Here is a 14,823-nt window from a genome sequence, read left to right on the forward strand (position 1 = left end):
TTGGGTTTCCTCCATTACATGAACAAATATTCTGCTCTTTATGGGCATTTCACTCTGAATCATTTAATTTATGTTAAATACATAAATGTTTGTAAGTAAAATTCAAAAAGTGTTGCACTAATATTTTTATGAAAGGGAAACTGGTAGGTTTTGTATTTAACATAAATTAAATATGTGAAACCAAAAAAGAAAAGAAATTACCCATAAATCTATGTCTTGCAAATCTATACTAGTAAAATAGTTTCAAACAAAATTAAACATTAAAATAAACTGTAATTTATACACATTAAAATATCTGTAATTTATACACATTTTGCAACTACTACTTTGTGTTTTCTCTGTAATGAATTTTTTAACTATTGAGAACTTAAGTTTTGTCTTGCAAATCTATACTAGTACAATAGTTTTAAACAAAATTAAACATTAAAATAAATGTTTGAAAAAGAACAAAAGTACATTTATCACTTGCAGTAATGTAACAAAATTTTCTCAACCATTATCAATATTTTCACAAAAGTATTAAAAACTAGCAATTGACAATATTAAAAACTAGCAATTTAATTAGTGACGACTTTTCTTGTCATTATAATCTTGAATAAATTAGTGATAACATTATGTCATCACTAAATTTTCTTTGATTTTGACTTAACAATAATGTCTTATTAATAGCATTTGATTATTTTTAATGAAAGTCTGTTATAACCATAGAATTTGACTTTCGTTATTTTCAATTAATGATGTACTTTAGTGCTGCAATTATAAAAAATTGCAGGGCTAAAATATTTGCAAATTATAAAAGTATATTTTCACTTATATGTAATTAACAAATTTTGCCACCTATATTGATGAAAATTTGTGTTTTTGTACTAAAAAATAAAGAATAATACTATAGCAATAAAATCTATGCTTCAAACCAAATTAAAAATAAAAAAAAAACATGATGATTGGTCTCAAATGTTGGGAAAATGATTATTTTTATTGAAACTATGTTATAACCATATAATTTGAGTTTAATTATTTTCAATTACATGATGTTCTTTAGTGCTGCAATTATAAGAAATTAGTATAAAATATTATCAAATTATAAAAGTACATTTTCAATTATATGAAATTAACAAATTTTGCCACCTATGTTGATGAAATTTTTTTATTTTTTGCTAAAAAATAAAGAATAAGACTATAGCATTAAAATCTATGGTTCAAACCATATTACAAATCCAGAAAAAAACATGATTTTTGGTATCAAATGGAGGGAAAATGAGTGAAGTCAAAATTTTGATCAAATCATAGTGAAAGTGCCGCGCACAAAAACAATATCCAAAGCAAAGCAAAGACCAAAAGCAGCAGAACACATTCTGAAAACAAAAGCAACGGAACACTTGGTCTGAGTTAAAGCAACGGAACACTTGACCAACACAAACTTTCACCGAGCTGAAACAAACAGAGCTTCCCAAAACAGAGCTTCCGCACGGCATTTATCACTTTCACCCACACAACAAATCCGTTCTCTGGCTTCTCACTAGCATCACCATGGCTGTCCAGCATTAAAGGGCAAGGTTTTCATTGGAAAGGTTCGTTTTTCTCTCTCCTATACATTTTCCCCAATTTTTCCAAATCCCTAATATTCTACAATATTTTTTGCAAATTTCTGCCCAAAATCTTTTAGCAGCTCTTGATTATTAGATGCTATCATAGCTATGTTGTTATTTACTTGATCATTTTCTCCAATTGCTTTATGGCCCTAATTTTGATAATAGCTTTTGGCATATCCTCTAATTTTGATGCGGCAGTGCTTAAATTTCAAAATCAGAAGCTCGTTGAGAAATTAGAAGCACAGAAAATCGAGATTATTGATTTCAAGGAGAAAATTGGTAAGCTGACGGTGAAACAACTGCCATATGAGAACGTTGTTGCGGTAGTCAGTAATTCGTGGGAAGAGGTATCCATCTATCTAATGTCCTTGATACTACTTTTCCAGTGTTATGTCTCATATGTCTGGACTCTAGATGGTAAGGTTTGACTCCTATTCTAATCTTTTCTTTTTCTTCTGTCTTGCAGACTGTTAAGGACTTGGAATCACATTCTATACACACAAATGACTGTGCGAAATGTGAGCGAGGTGTCAAAGATCTACTTGTCAGAGACGGTGCAAATCCTTTGCCTTATAATGGTATCTTTCCCTTTTTCCTTTTGCCTTCTTCATAATTGTTTCAAATATTGTCCCCATTCAGTATTGCTAATTGTTTAGCATCTCATAATCTATAATACTTGTTGGTTGTAAGAATATTCTGCCGTGTAATAGTTTGATCAGGAACTTGGAATTTGAATGGACAGTTGTCAGGTGTCATCTAATAACCTTCTTTCGATCTGTAATAGAGATTGATTTCAGGTATATTGTTTCAGGTTGTTTCAAGTTTCAAACATGCCAATTTAGGATAAGGGTTGAGATGTATTTTTCTCAAACTTGCTTGTTTGTTAAGGTGCTTGTCATGCTCTTAGAATTTGTGATATTTTCAAAATGGTTAATGTTGCTGAGCTTTGAGGATTGGCCATAGTAAATTAAAAACCATGCCATCAGATACCGACCCTGGCAAATTTTTTGCTGTTGCATACCTCTCACTGCCTTCTTTACCCCCACTCTATGTTGTAAAAACAGACAGACATCTGCACCACGTATTATTGAATTACTAAATAGCATATCCTGTTTACCAGAAATTCATGCTTTGTCTCCAGTACTTTTTCATGTTTTCCGAGAGCTTATTATTATCTTTTTTTTTTTTGGTTTTTGTTTTGGGGTTATGTATTAGTTTAATTTATTCTTCTGTGATACAGTTCATGGAGAATGAAAATAAATTATTTCTTTTCATGAACTTTCTGCTTATGTTTCTGAGTATGAATTAAGATGAGTATGAAGTTGGGAACTAGCTGATAGAAAGTAGGAATACCTTTTCTATGACATACACGTATTGGTCCATTTATTTCACAGTTTGCAGGCATTATGTTTTTATAGATTTGAACCCACACAAGAAGCAGATGTTGCTCCAGGTTTAAATTAATTCCATCTCTTGATTGGGAGTGTGTCACTGTTGGGATCATGCTACCATGCCGAGCAATTTGCATCATTCTTTAGAAATGTTTGAGAGAGTCGATGAATGCTTGGATTCCTAGGAGAAACTTTGTATATAACTTTTTTTGAAATCAGTTTTCATGGAGAATGGACTCATCTGTTTTACAATGTTGGGAATGTGGTGTGATGGAGAGCGGCCTTTTAGCGTGAGGCTCATGTATCACTTCTGTACTGATATGGTATAACCCCATAATATGTGCCCAAAAGATGTATGGTTTCTGGGCTTTCCCTGATGTAAGGAAATTTTGATTGCAGACTAATTTATTCATATATTTTTCCACTATATGCGTTTTTAGCTTTCTAATATCTACTATCAGATTCTTAATGATAGCAATATATGCAATCAGAATTTCCTTCATCTCTTGTAGGACCTGCTCACTGTTCTTGCAATTGGTATAAAGTGGGTTGTTTGGTCTGATGTTCGTTATTTTACTGCTAAAAGGTCATCTTAGGGACGCGATTGGGTTTGAGAAATTTGTACATGGTTGAGCTATCCTGTTTGTGCTACTAGGTAAAGCCTCATAAGTATGTCATTCTTCAACTACTGCATATCGACCATTTGGTGGTTGAAGTTAGGATTGGTGATTAATTGTGGGTCCAAGTAATGTTTCCTAGTCCTATAATACAAGGATATGAAAAAGATCATTACAGCGAGTTAATCAAAAGCCAGGACAGTGATGCTATAATTTGGACAATTTGGATAGAAGTTGTTAAAAAAAAAAGTGATGATATATGTGGACCTTGTGGTGAAAGATTGGTGTCAAATACCTCAATGGATAAATACGCAAGAGCGACCTTTTTAGTACAAGAATCTCTTGCAGGAACTTCTAAAGATGTCATGAAAGCTCAGTTAAGTTGGATGTTGGCTCTTAACAGAGTTCGAAAAAGGGATTCTATAAGCAAATGGATACCTTTTCCACCAGCAAAAGATGCAGCCGGCCAAATCCGATAACAGAGCTGTTGCTTTTGATTTTTCTACTTTTAAATGCTGAGAGCTCAAGTCGATCAACATCTGCAGCATCCCACAAGTTCAGGAACTGATCATGACAAATAGTCGGTAAATTATCATTATCCCAATGGATAACTGACTGGAATTTTGTACTTTGGCGTGTGGGGAAGGACTTGTCCTGCAGAAACACCCCATTAGCCGACCTTAACAGAGGAAGTTGAATAAAAGACTAACCTGAAGTTTTCGTCCTTACATATGCTGGTGTTGTAATATGTGGGCCCAAATTATATGAGGTTCTTAATGAATTGTAATTTTTGTCTTAATAATCTAAGTCTCATTACTTGTTCTTTATTATTGTACTCCTCCCCTTACCTACTTCTTTTACTCTTTTATGACAGATAAATGCTATTCATACTAGCTTTTGGAAGATATCTATGGTTATGGTTGAAGAATGTTGAAGACAAAATTGCCTTTTGCTCATGGAGTGGTTCATTTAGATGTTCTTCAATTTCTTAAATTGTGATTGCTTTTGTAAATGTACCTTATGTACAAGTGATATTTTGGACAAATGTTATTTTTGTAGGCATTAGTTGGGTAATGTACACTTGAATTTGGCATTTGAGAATGCTATATTATTACCATGTAATCTAATGCAAATACTTTTGGTTATCAATCGTTCATGTTTATTTGTATGGTTTGTTTAAAATCAATGATTTAGCAATGATTACAGGCCAAATTATGACTATTAAGCTATTGAGAAATTATCTAATGACAAAAAAAAGTTGTCACAAAATAGAAAATAAAAACTCCTTGTCACAACAGAGACTGTCACTAAATCTAAGCTACATTTGTGACGACAATTGTTGTCAGTAAAATAGTTATATACAATGGCTTTCGGTGCTTTTTAGTGACGACCTTAAGTAGAGCATTTTTGACAAAAGATCAATTCGTCAATAAAACACTTCCGGATTGTTGTCACTAATGACAACTATTTAGTGATGACATTTCGGATCGTCACTAAATAGTTGTCATTAGTGACGACAATCTGGAAGTGTTTTATTGACGACTTGATCTTTTGTCAAAAATGCTCTACTTAAAATCGTCACTAATGAGAACTATTTAGTGACGACATTTTAAGTCGTCACTGTTTACTTTTACCGACGGGGATTTAGTGACGACTTTGTGACGATCAAAAAGTCGTCAATAAAAGGTATTTGTGACGATTTTTGTATGTTCTGTGATGACTTTGTGTTGTCACTGATGAACAATTTTCTTGTAGTGCTACTCTAGTACGTGTCCAAGTTTTGCCTCTCCGCCTGCTGATGGGGCCTCAAAAGTTCAATTTCAGGCAATTTTGCCTTTTAGTGTAACTGATTTGAAAAATGGTGTATATGGTATTACTAAATCAGAATATGGGGTAATAAAAAATAAATGGATTATTTTACCCCAAAATAGAGTACAATAGAACTTACGAGGCCTTGATCCATCCAAATTCTAATACTCATTGTCAACACTTCCTCTTTTTCAATTCTCTCCTTTTTCCTTCTTGTCTTCCATTAATATCTTTTAAACATTTAGTGATTGACTTGGTCATCATGACTTTGATCAGTGCTAACAGCTTTTATAAGTCTTCGAAAATGATGGAAAAAATAGATTAAAAAGGAATATGGAAATTATTTAGGAAGAACCCAAGATTGTCCCCACCGTACAAGGAAGACAAAAGGTCTTCTATTTTTTTTTCGGGGTAAAAAATTGGTTTGGATGGGTTCAACACAAAAAGTCTTCTTGTCCTGTCCCTTTATGTTTGGTTTGAATAGTTGCGAAATCAAATTCGAATAACTCTTGCCAAATCAAAGTTAATTTGAAGATCAAGTAATTTAGTTCATTTTTAGCCTTTATTGGAGTATTATTTCTTTTCAAGTGGATCCTTACCGAACTAAACTCAATTAGAATATCAAGTGATTTAGATTTTAGAGAAAAATGCAGTTTTGGTACCTAAACTTTGAAGCACGAGTGGTTTTAGTTCCCAAATTTTAGATGAAAATAAATTTGGTACCCAAACTTTCAAATTTTGAGCACATTAAGTACCCTAGACGATTTTTTTTCCAAATTGTTACCAGAAAAAGCCATGTGACAGTCACGTGTCCGGACAAAATGGACTATAAAAAGGCCAAAAATGCAGTTTTGGTACCTAAACTTTGATGCACGAGCGGTTTTAGTCCCCAAATTTTGGACGAAAATAAATTTGATACCTTAACTTTCAAATTTTGAACACATTAAGTACCCTTGACGAATTTTTCCCAAATTGTTACCGAAAAAAGCCATATGACATGTAAGGCCCGAAGACAACCTAAGAGGGGGTGAATTAAGTTGATTAAAACTTAATCAGGTTATGAGACATCTTTTTGCTCAATATGAAATTTATCCTATTTTCTAAGTGATCACACAATGAGTAAATCAATGAATGAACAAAATCACTTGAGAAAAGTAGAAGAGATAAGCAATTTAAAGATCACAAACGTAACAATAAGTAAATAAGAAGGAAAGAATTACAAACCAATTGACTACCCAACCCCTTTTGAGCTTGTAGATCAATTCAAACAAGTTTTTTCAATTTGATGAATTACAATCACTCTTGTGTACAAAGAAAGACTCACTTCCTCCTTATCCGAAACTCCACTTGGTCAAGTTAGGAAGTTTTACTATTCCTCAAGACAACTCTCACAGAGCTATACTCATGAAGTATTCACTCAGGGATTGGTCGAGGAGATTGATGAATCATGGGTCGTGTTTCTTATTTAATCCACTGGATTTGGTATACTCGAGTATTACGCTTCTTGTTATATTTGGTATTTGAGTCCGATAGGGGGATGATCAGTGTACGGAGATTGGCGTTAAGTGGTACTCTACTGGACTTGTTACTAAATTCCCATGATTGACGGAGTGTCAAAGGATCATGGACAAGCTGTTGCGGAACTAGCTCGTAAGAGTAGACTGTATCCTTTTTACGTGAACATGGTATTTACTGTACATTGTTAAATGATCTATCAGGATATTACTTGCTTCATGAGCTATGTGATCATGCCATAAGGTGGATTTTATATAGACTGCTAGAATGCTTGTTGTTTTCTTGGAACCTCACTAGGATTTTATCTCACCACTTTTTATTTGTTTTTTATAACAGGGTGTGAGGATGAGAGAGACAAGGATAGTAATAGTTTGTAATAAGGACATCTTATCTTGTATTTGGCCAGCACTGTATTATAGAACTAGTTGGTTAAACTCTTCTCTTCTGACTTATAATTTTTTTTTAATGTTTGAATGATTTGTGGCATGTAAATGTTATATTGAAGGATTTTAGTGTTGTTGATTGGGGTTTGTAACGAGCCTTAGTGAGAACTAGGCAGATGGTCCACCAATCCCTAGGGTATGCCCTAGGGGGAGGTGGGGCGGTATCAGAGCCCTTAATGAGCTCAAACCGGGAGAGGATTCTCAGACTGTGGGGAATGGCCTATTAAGTTTGGAATGAATTACTATTGATGGGGGAAATAAAAATGTACGCCAGGTACGAATCTCAAATGTGGTTGATTTACTCTTGGGACTGGCCGGATTGAGTTGTGAATTATTCTATTTTCAGATTCTTGCACCCGAGTACCAAATATTTTATAACATTATGATGAAACTGGAAATCATGATTGAATTTAAGGTATATTTTGATGGCAAAGATCAAGGCACAGAGGATTCTAGTATTGGACTTGGAAATTGAACCGATTGAGAAGATTAGATCAATGAGTGCTGTCATGAACTAGTCCCATAAATGTTTGGCTAGGGTTTCTATAGATAGTGGCTAGATTTGAAATTTGATGATTGTCATGAATGTTCAAGGTGCTCGCACTGCAGATCTGTTTAATTTCTCCTATGAATGCGTGGACTTGTTATGTGTTTACTTGCATTTGGTGCGGTCTGATTTAAACTACATATGTAATTATCTCAGGATATTAGATATGATCACTATCTTTGATGTCATAGGGTACCCAGAGGAAAGGTAAGTGACTTTTATGGTATTCAAGTTTAGAGGAATCTCACTGGACTTTTAACTCACCCTTTTATTTGTTTTCCTTAATAGGGTGTGGGGATGAGAAAGATAAGAATAGTAATAGATTGTAATAAGGATGTCCTAATCTTGTATTTGGCTAGCACGTATTATAGAATTAGTTGTTTAAACTCTTCTATTTTGGCTTATACTTTTGTTTGAACATTTGGATGATTTGTGGGATGTAAATGTTATTTGAAGGATTTTAGTGTTACTGATTGGGGTTTGTAGTGAGTCCTGGCGAGAGTCAGGCAGACGCTTTGCTAACCCCTGGGGTACGCCCTGAGGGAGGTGGGGTTGTCACAGAGATTTCTTAAATTATCCTGATACGAATCCAGAAATACCATTGGACAAGGGTCAAGTTCCTCTAGGACCCGTGACGCGAGCTCGAACTAAGAAGATCAGAGAGGAACTCCAAGGGCTTGTTCGTGAGGTGCAAAGCCAACAAATTGCTCCCAAAGTCATTAAGGGACTTGAGCATGAAGGATTAAAGGTTGTCCATGTTGTTCAAGTTAAGGAGGACCATGCTTGAAGGATTCCTAGTTTGAGTCTTTGTGTTAGCCATTTAATTAGTTAGTTTGGAGTCTTGTTTAGTCATTTAATCAAGCAATAATTCGGCCAGCATTGCAAGCTAAGAGAGTCGATTCTAGGTTCCTAAAATGTAGGTACCTTGTCATGTTTAGCCTTTTCCATTTCACTTTAGGTCTAGCCTTTTTCCATTGCACTTTAGACCTTCTACTTGTATGGCTATAAATAGCCTACCTAGGGTCATGTTTTATTCATTCAAAAATACAATAAAAATTTGAGAGTTTTCTTGGTTTCTCCAAGGCTTCTTGAATATCTTAGAATTTCTCTAAGTGTTTGTGACTTATCAATCAAGAATCGCACTAGGTTGTGGCGTCTACTACCATTATACCAATGTTCGTTAACCACGTAATTAGCGGGTTGAGGTCATCCGCTCCAAGCTTGGTATCCTCTTATCGATCCTGAGTCTAATCTCTTACGGGTTTTGTTACAAGGTTGGCGACGTTCGTATCAGTTTGTATCAGAGCTAGTTAAGAGGTATCACATTATATCCCTTTTATTTTTTTTTCGAGTCAAGTTGTTCTAAATTCTGTTTGTGTTTGTTGCCAAAAATTCTGTCTTTGTCTTTTCGAAATTCTGTTTTTTGTGTTGCGTCATTTATCCAGATTTGTCACGTCATAAACTTGCGTTAGTTGTCGTTAATTGCTGTGGTTAGCCTTGTTTTGTCTAGAAATCAAACAAAAAAAGGAAAGAAAAAATTCCAACCGCAAGGGTTCTTCCTTGTTTCTTATCGTGTTTTGTTCTTGTGTCTTGTGCAATCTGTCCAACAATTTTAATAGCTAATTGCTATGAAATTTGTCCAGATTATAGTTGATTTTGTGTCGTCTTGGGTTGAGAAAACAGCTCACCAAATGTGTCAAAAAAAAGGAAAAAAAAGTGTCGCATACCATTGTTCTTGAGTCAAATTGCTGGAATTTTTTCCCTTGGGACTGTTGAGCCTGTTTTGCTATTGAACCTTGAATTTTTGTGTTGTTTCTTGCAAAACTTGAATACCAAAAGCATATTTGGGAAGTTCTTGAGCCTCTTGAACAGGTTTCTTGAAGTTCTTGAAACAGATTTGGGGATTCTTGGAAAAAGTCTTGGGTTTCTTGAAAACAAACTTCAACTTTTCTAGACCAATTGTGAACTTTGATCTAGCTTCAATTTATTGGGACTAAATCTGAGTTCTTGAAAAAATCTTGTAAGAGCTGCAAAAGAAATACAAAAAAAAAGAGAAAAAACAAGGAAAGAAAGATACGGCTCTAGTTTCCTAATTGAGAAACAAGTCTCATTCTTGATCTACTTCTAATCCTAAAGCTTTTGGGATTGGAGTCAGCCAAGAAACACCAAGGAACCGAATCCAAGTCCCCCTGAAACACCTTAACCCTTCCCACATCAGATCCAAACAACCTTTCCAAATCCTTGTTTCCAAAACAACCAAACCAGTTTACTAAAACAGCCACACCAAAGCTTTCCTAATCCAATTTGGATTCTAATTCTAGCTTGCAAGTTCGTTTCTGGAGGGACTAAAGCTATTTGGAAATTTCCAATTGAGAGGGTAAAGATTGTCTCAATGAGGGAAAAAGGTAGTGTCCAAATTCCAGAAATTATTCTAGCTTGTTTCCTAATTCTAAAGCCACAAGACAAAGCGGGGTTAGGTAGAGTTGTTCTTGTTCCTTCTTGAGTCGTTCGCTGTTAGTTCTTTTAGTTGTTATTTTTATTCCAATTCCAGGTTATTTCCAATATATCTTTGAGTCTTAGAGGTCAATTTTGAGCCAAATTACGTCCAGGTCAGTTGTGTTAAATTTGCTACAATCTTACTCGATTCAAAGTTGCTAAGTTGTCAACACCGAAAAGGAACTCTAATTTATTCAAGGGGTAGATCAAGGAGCCTTGAGAATTGACTTGGTGAGATCATTAGAGAGTTTTAGTGAGTGAAAGCACAAGTATGAGTGCATACATGTGAGGGAGTGTGTGAGGTTAAATTATATCTTTTCAGTACTAGATTCACAGCTATCACTCTACCATGTCTAACGAGGGAGAAGGATGCTCCCAAGCTTTGAAATTCAAACTTTTTGCAGATGCAATAAGGGGAAAATTCAAGCAGATTTTGGATGAAACTTTCGAGCCTCTTCATAAATGCCTTGACCAAATGGTGAATAAGGATGTCAAGAGGAGGAGTTCTACACAATTTCATCCCAACGTCCAATCTAACTCTTTAAAGTCAGCATATTCAAGGAGGAGGGAGGAGGTTCATTCGAGAACAAAGCATGCAAATACATTATCCATAGATGAAGGAGTTAGTCGAGTGTGGGAGACATATCAGCAACTCCTCCAAACAAAACTTGAAAAAGAGTGAGTTGAGTGTGGTGGTGAGAGTGCACTTGAGGTAAATGTTGAGGAAAATATCAAAAAGAAAGAGAGAATGAACATTTAAAGGAGTTGATTGCGGAAAATTTCATGCACGATTCTGCCATAGTGGAAAAACAAGAGAGAAAGCCGACATCGATTGTACAATCTAAGGATGTGAGGAGAATTTCTTATTATACTAACAATCTTAACCTTGCAATATACAGTATTTTTTGTTTTGTGCAGGTTAAGCAAAGTGCAATCACTTTGATCTTACAATATTCCATACCAAAGTCACTTGTGCAATTCGCGAGTTTCCATGGAGTTTGTCTCCTAGGAGTTAGATCAAGTTGGTGCTCATTCATGGCATCGGATGATCCCAAAGCTGTTCACATCATTAGAGGATCAAACTATGGAGCTAACCATGTGCCACGAGTTTACTTATGGAGCGAGGTCTTCAATGGTCACTACAACACCCATGCTCATCTTGCACCTAGTCCACGTGAAGCTCCAACTTCACCAGATTAGTTTGCATACTTTGCAAGCTTATTCAAGCTTGAGGAGTTCGAATTCATGGGATCTACACCGCATCACTTTAAGGATCCTTACCTCATGGCTACAAGCGATCAAGTTGAGCATACATTGAAGCTAGTTCGTGAGATTCAAGGTTCAACAAAGGCTACCTTTCAACTTAGCAAGTGGTTTTTTGCAAAACTTGTGGTCATAACAAAATTGACTCGCCGACATGTAACTCTTCTAGTCATCATTCATGCTTCAATGTGTGGACAAATTGCTTTCAAGAGGAGGGAAATGATACGAATCAAGAAATACCATTGAACAAGGGTCGAGTTCGGACCCGTGACGCGAGCTCGAGCTAAGAAGATCAGAGAGGAACTCCAAGGGCTTGTTCGTGAGGTGCAAAGCCAAGAAATTGCTCCCAAGGTCATTGAGGGACTTGAGCATGAATGATTGAAGGTTGTCCATGTTGTTCAAGTCAAGGAGGACCACGCTTGAAGGCTTCCTAGTTTGAGTCTTTGTGTTAGCCGTCTAATTAGTTAGTTTGGAGTCTTGTTTAGTCATTTTAATCAAGCAATAATTCGGCCAGCATTGCAAGCTAAGAGAGCCGATTCTAGGTTCCTAAAATGTAGGAACCTTGTCATGTTTAGCCTTTTCCGTTTCACTTTAGGTCTAGCATTTTTCCATTACACTTTAGGTCTTCTACTTGTATGGCTATAAATAGCCTACCTAGGGTCATGTTTTATTCATTCAACAATACAATAAAAATTTGAGAGTTTTCTTGGTTTCTCCAAGGCTTCTTGAATATCTTAGAATTTCTCTAAGTGTTCGTGACTTATCAATCTAGAATTGCACTAGATTGTGGCATCTACTACCATTATACCAAGGTTCGTTAACCACGTGATTAACGGGTTGAGGTCATCCACTCCAAGCTTGGTATCCTCTTATCGATCTTGACTCTAATCTCTTACGGGTTTTGTCACAAGGTTGGCGACGTTCGTATCATATCCCTTTTCATTGGCCTTCTAAATCAAATATGCATCCATGTCTTCTCATTCTGGTTCGCATTAAATTAAGACTTTCATTCGGAGACCTCATATAATTTTTCCTCTAGTATGAGAATTGTAAATTTAAATTGAAATATGTGTGTGTGTGTGTATATATATATGCTTGCTTGTGCATCTACGATGTATAATCAAGAATGTATATTGATATGTCTGAGCATGTACGACGTATAATCGAGAATGTATGTTGATATGTTTGATATATATATATATATATATATATATATATATATATATATATATATATATATATAGACACACACACACACACTTGCTTGTGCATGTATGAGTGCTGATATGTTCACTAAGGGTAATTTCATAATCTTACCTATAGATAGAGCTTTTAATGAAGTGAGCTGTTCGCGAATGTATTTGTGTTTGGCTAATTCGAGTTCGCAAAAGCTCAATTGCTTAATAAATGAATTGAGTTTGAACATAATATTAGACTCGTTTAATAATTGAGTCGAATGCACATATATAAAATTATAAAAATGAAAATAAATATAAATACATTTAATATTATTTTATATATATATTATATTTTACTTAAAAAGTAATTATACATAAATTAGCCTTATTGATTTTTTAAAAATCAATAAATACAATTAAACTTATTTAAATAATATACATTTATTAAAAATATAATTAAATCATCTTCAAAATCAAAATCGAACTCCAGTTCGAGCTTGAATTTGACTCATAAAGTTTAATTAGCGAAAACCCTAATATTTATACAAATTCGAACAACATTTATAATTTGTTAATATTCGAGATGAATTCCAACCCTGTCTGTATATTATTCGAACAAAGTTTGAACACTAAATATTTGGTTTGATTCGGCTCGTTAAAAGCTCTACCTACTAAACAAACTTTTTTGGATACCTGAAAACTGAATTACCTAAAAGTTGCACCTCCAAAGTTATAGACAAATAAAACATTGCTTCCAACCTTTTTCTACATAGTTGGTTTGGAATTTTAAATATTCGGGAACGGATGCTCGAGAGTTTAGAATCACAAAGTTTGTCATCTTTATAATCATTGAACTTTGATCCAATAGCTAGGAAGAGAATTTTTGTGTATCATGTTGGGGGTTCAAATCTCTTACATTAATGGGAAGCATATTATTTTTTTCGTCTACTATAGTAGGGGGAACATAATATTTTTGGGGTTAATTATAGTTTGCCCCCCTTGAACTTGTCCCTTTATAACAGTTTGCCCTCATGAATTTTAAATATATACACTTTGTCCCCTTCATTGACTAAGTCAAATGTTAATGATCATTTCTCCATCTAAAATTTTAACAAAATGATGTTAATGCCCTTACGTAATAGTTCTAGAATAATGTTATACCTTTAATTGTAATATGAAACATTTTATTGGAAAAATACAAAGTCATATGATTTAAAAAATTCAAAAATGAAAGATGGTATAATACCAAAGAATTGAAAATTTGTATTGTGGAGAAAAAAATTTATAATTTCCTAAAACATTTGTACAAGTTTTCCATCGCTTATCTTTCTTCCTTTAAATTGTAAACGGTTAATTTTGATAATTTTTATTTACTTTGCACCTTTCACAAGATTTTCATGAGTCAATAAAATGCTATTTAGTAATTTTATACCACATTCATACCTTACTTTGTATTTTGTTTGCATTCTACATTTTTAAAAAACTAAAAATTCTCTAAATACATTTTCAATAAATTTTTATTTTTAATCATGTTTTTATCTTATAAAACACATTAAAATGTGTTACAATAAAAAAATATAAGTACATAATTTTCATTCCAAATACACCAATTAATTTTATTTTATTTAAAATAAGTATTGCTATCGCATTGAGATAAATACATTGAGTTTTTTAGACTTCTTTTTTGTGAATTATCTAATTTGTTTTAGTGCTAAAAGATCGAAATAAACAAATAGATATTTATTATTTTACAATTATTATGTGTGTTTAAGAATTAGTCAAAGATATTTTGGTCATGAAAAATATGACTTCATCTTAACTCCATCATAAAGTTGACCACAAGGGATAAAATGCATGAGTAAATCTTACATACACTGACAGTGTATACACTATCACGGTTGAGTGCATGACACGTATGCAAAATTTGGATTTCAAATTCAAATCTCAATTACGTATCAAGTGTATACACTAT

General features: G+C 34.0%; 1 long non-coding RNA gene across 1 annotated transcript; it reads left to right on the top strand.

Annotated features, from left to right (window-relative positions):
* Positions 1–1,786: 1,786 nt before the first annotated feature.
* On the top strand, positions 1,787–2,109 carry LOC140038672 (uncharacterized). Its single transcript, XR_011842244.1, has 2 exons — positions 1,787–1,939; positions 2,059–2,109. It is a non-coding gene; the product is annotated as an uncharacterized lncRNA (long non-coding RNA).
* Positions 2,110–14,823: the final 12,714 nt, after the last annotated feature.

This window comes from Coffea arabica, chromosome 3e (assembly GCF_036785885.1).
Source record: "Coffea arabica cultivar ET-39 chromosome 3e, Coffea Arabica ET-39 HiFi, whole genome shotgun sequence".
NCBI lineage: Eukaryota > Viridiplantae > Streptophyta > Magnoliopsida > Gentianales > Rubiaceae > Coffea > Coffea arabica.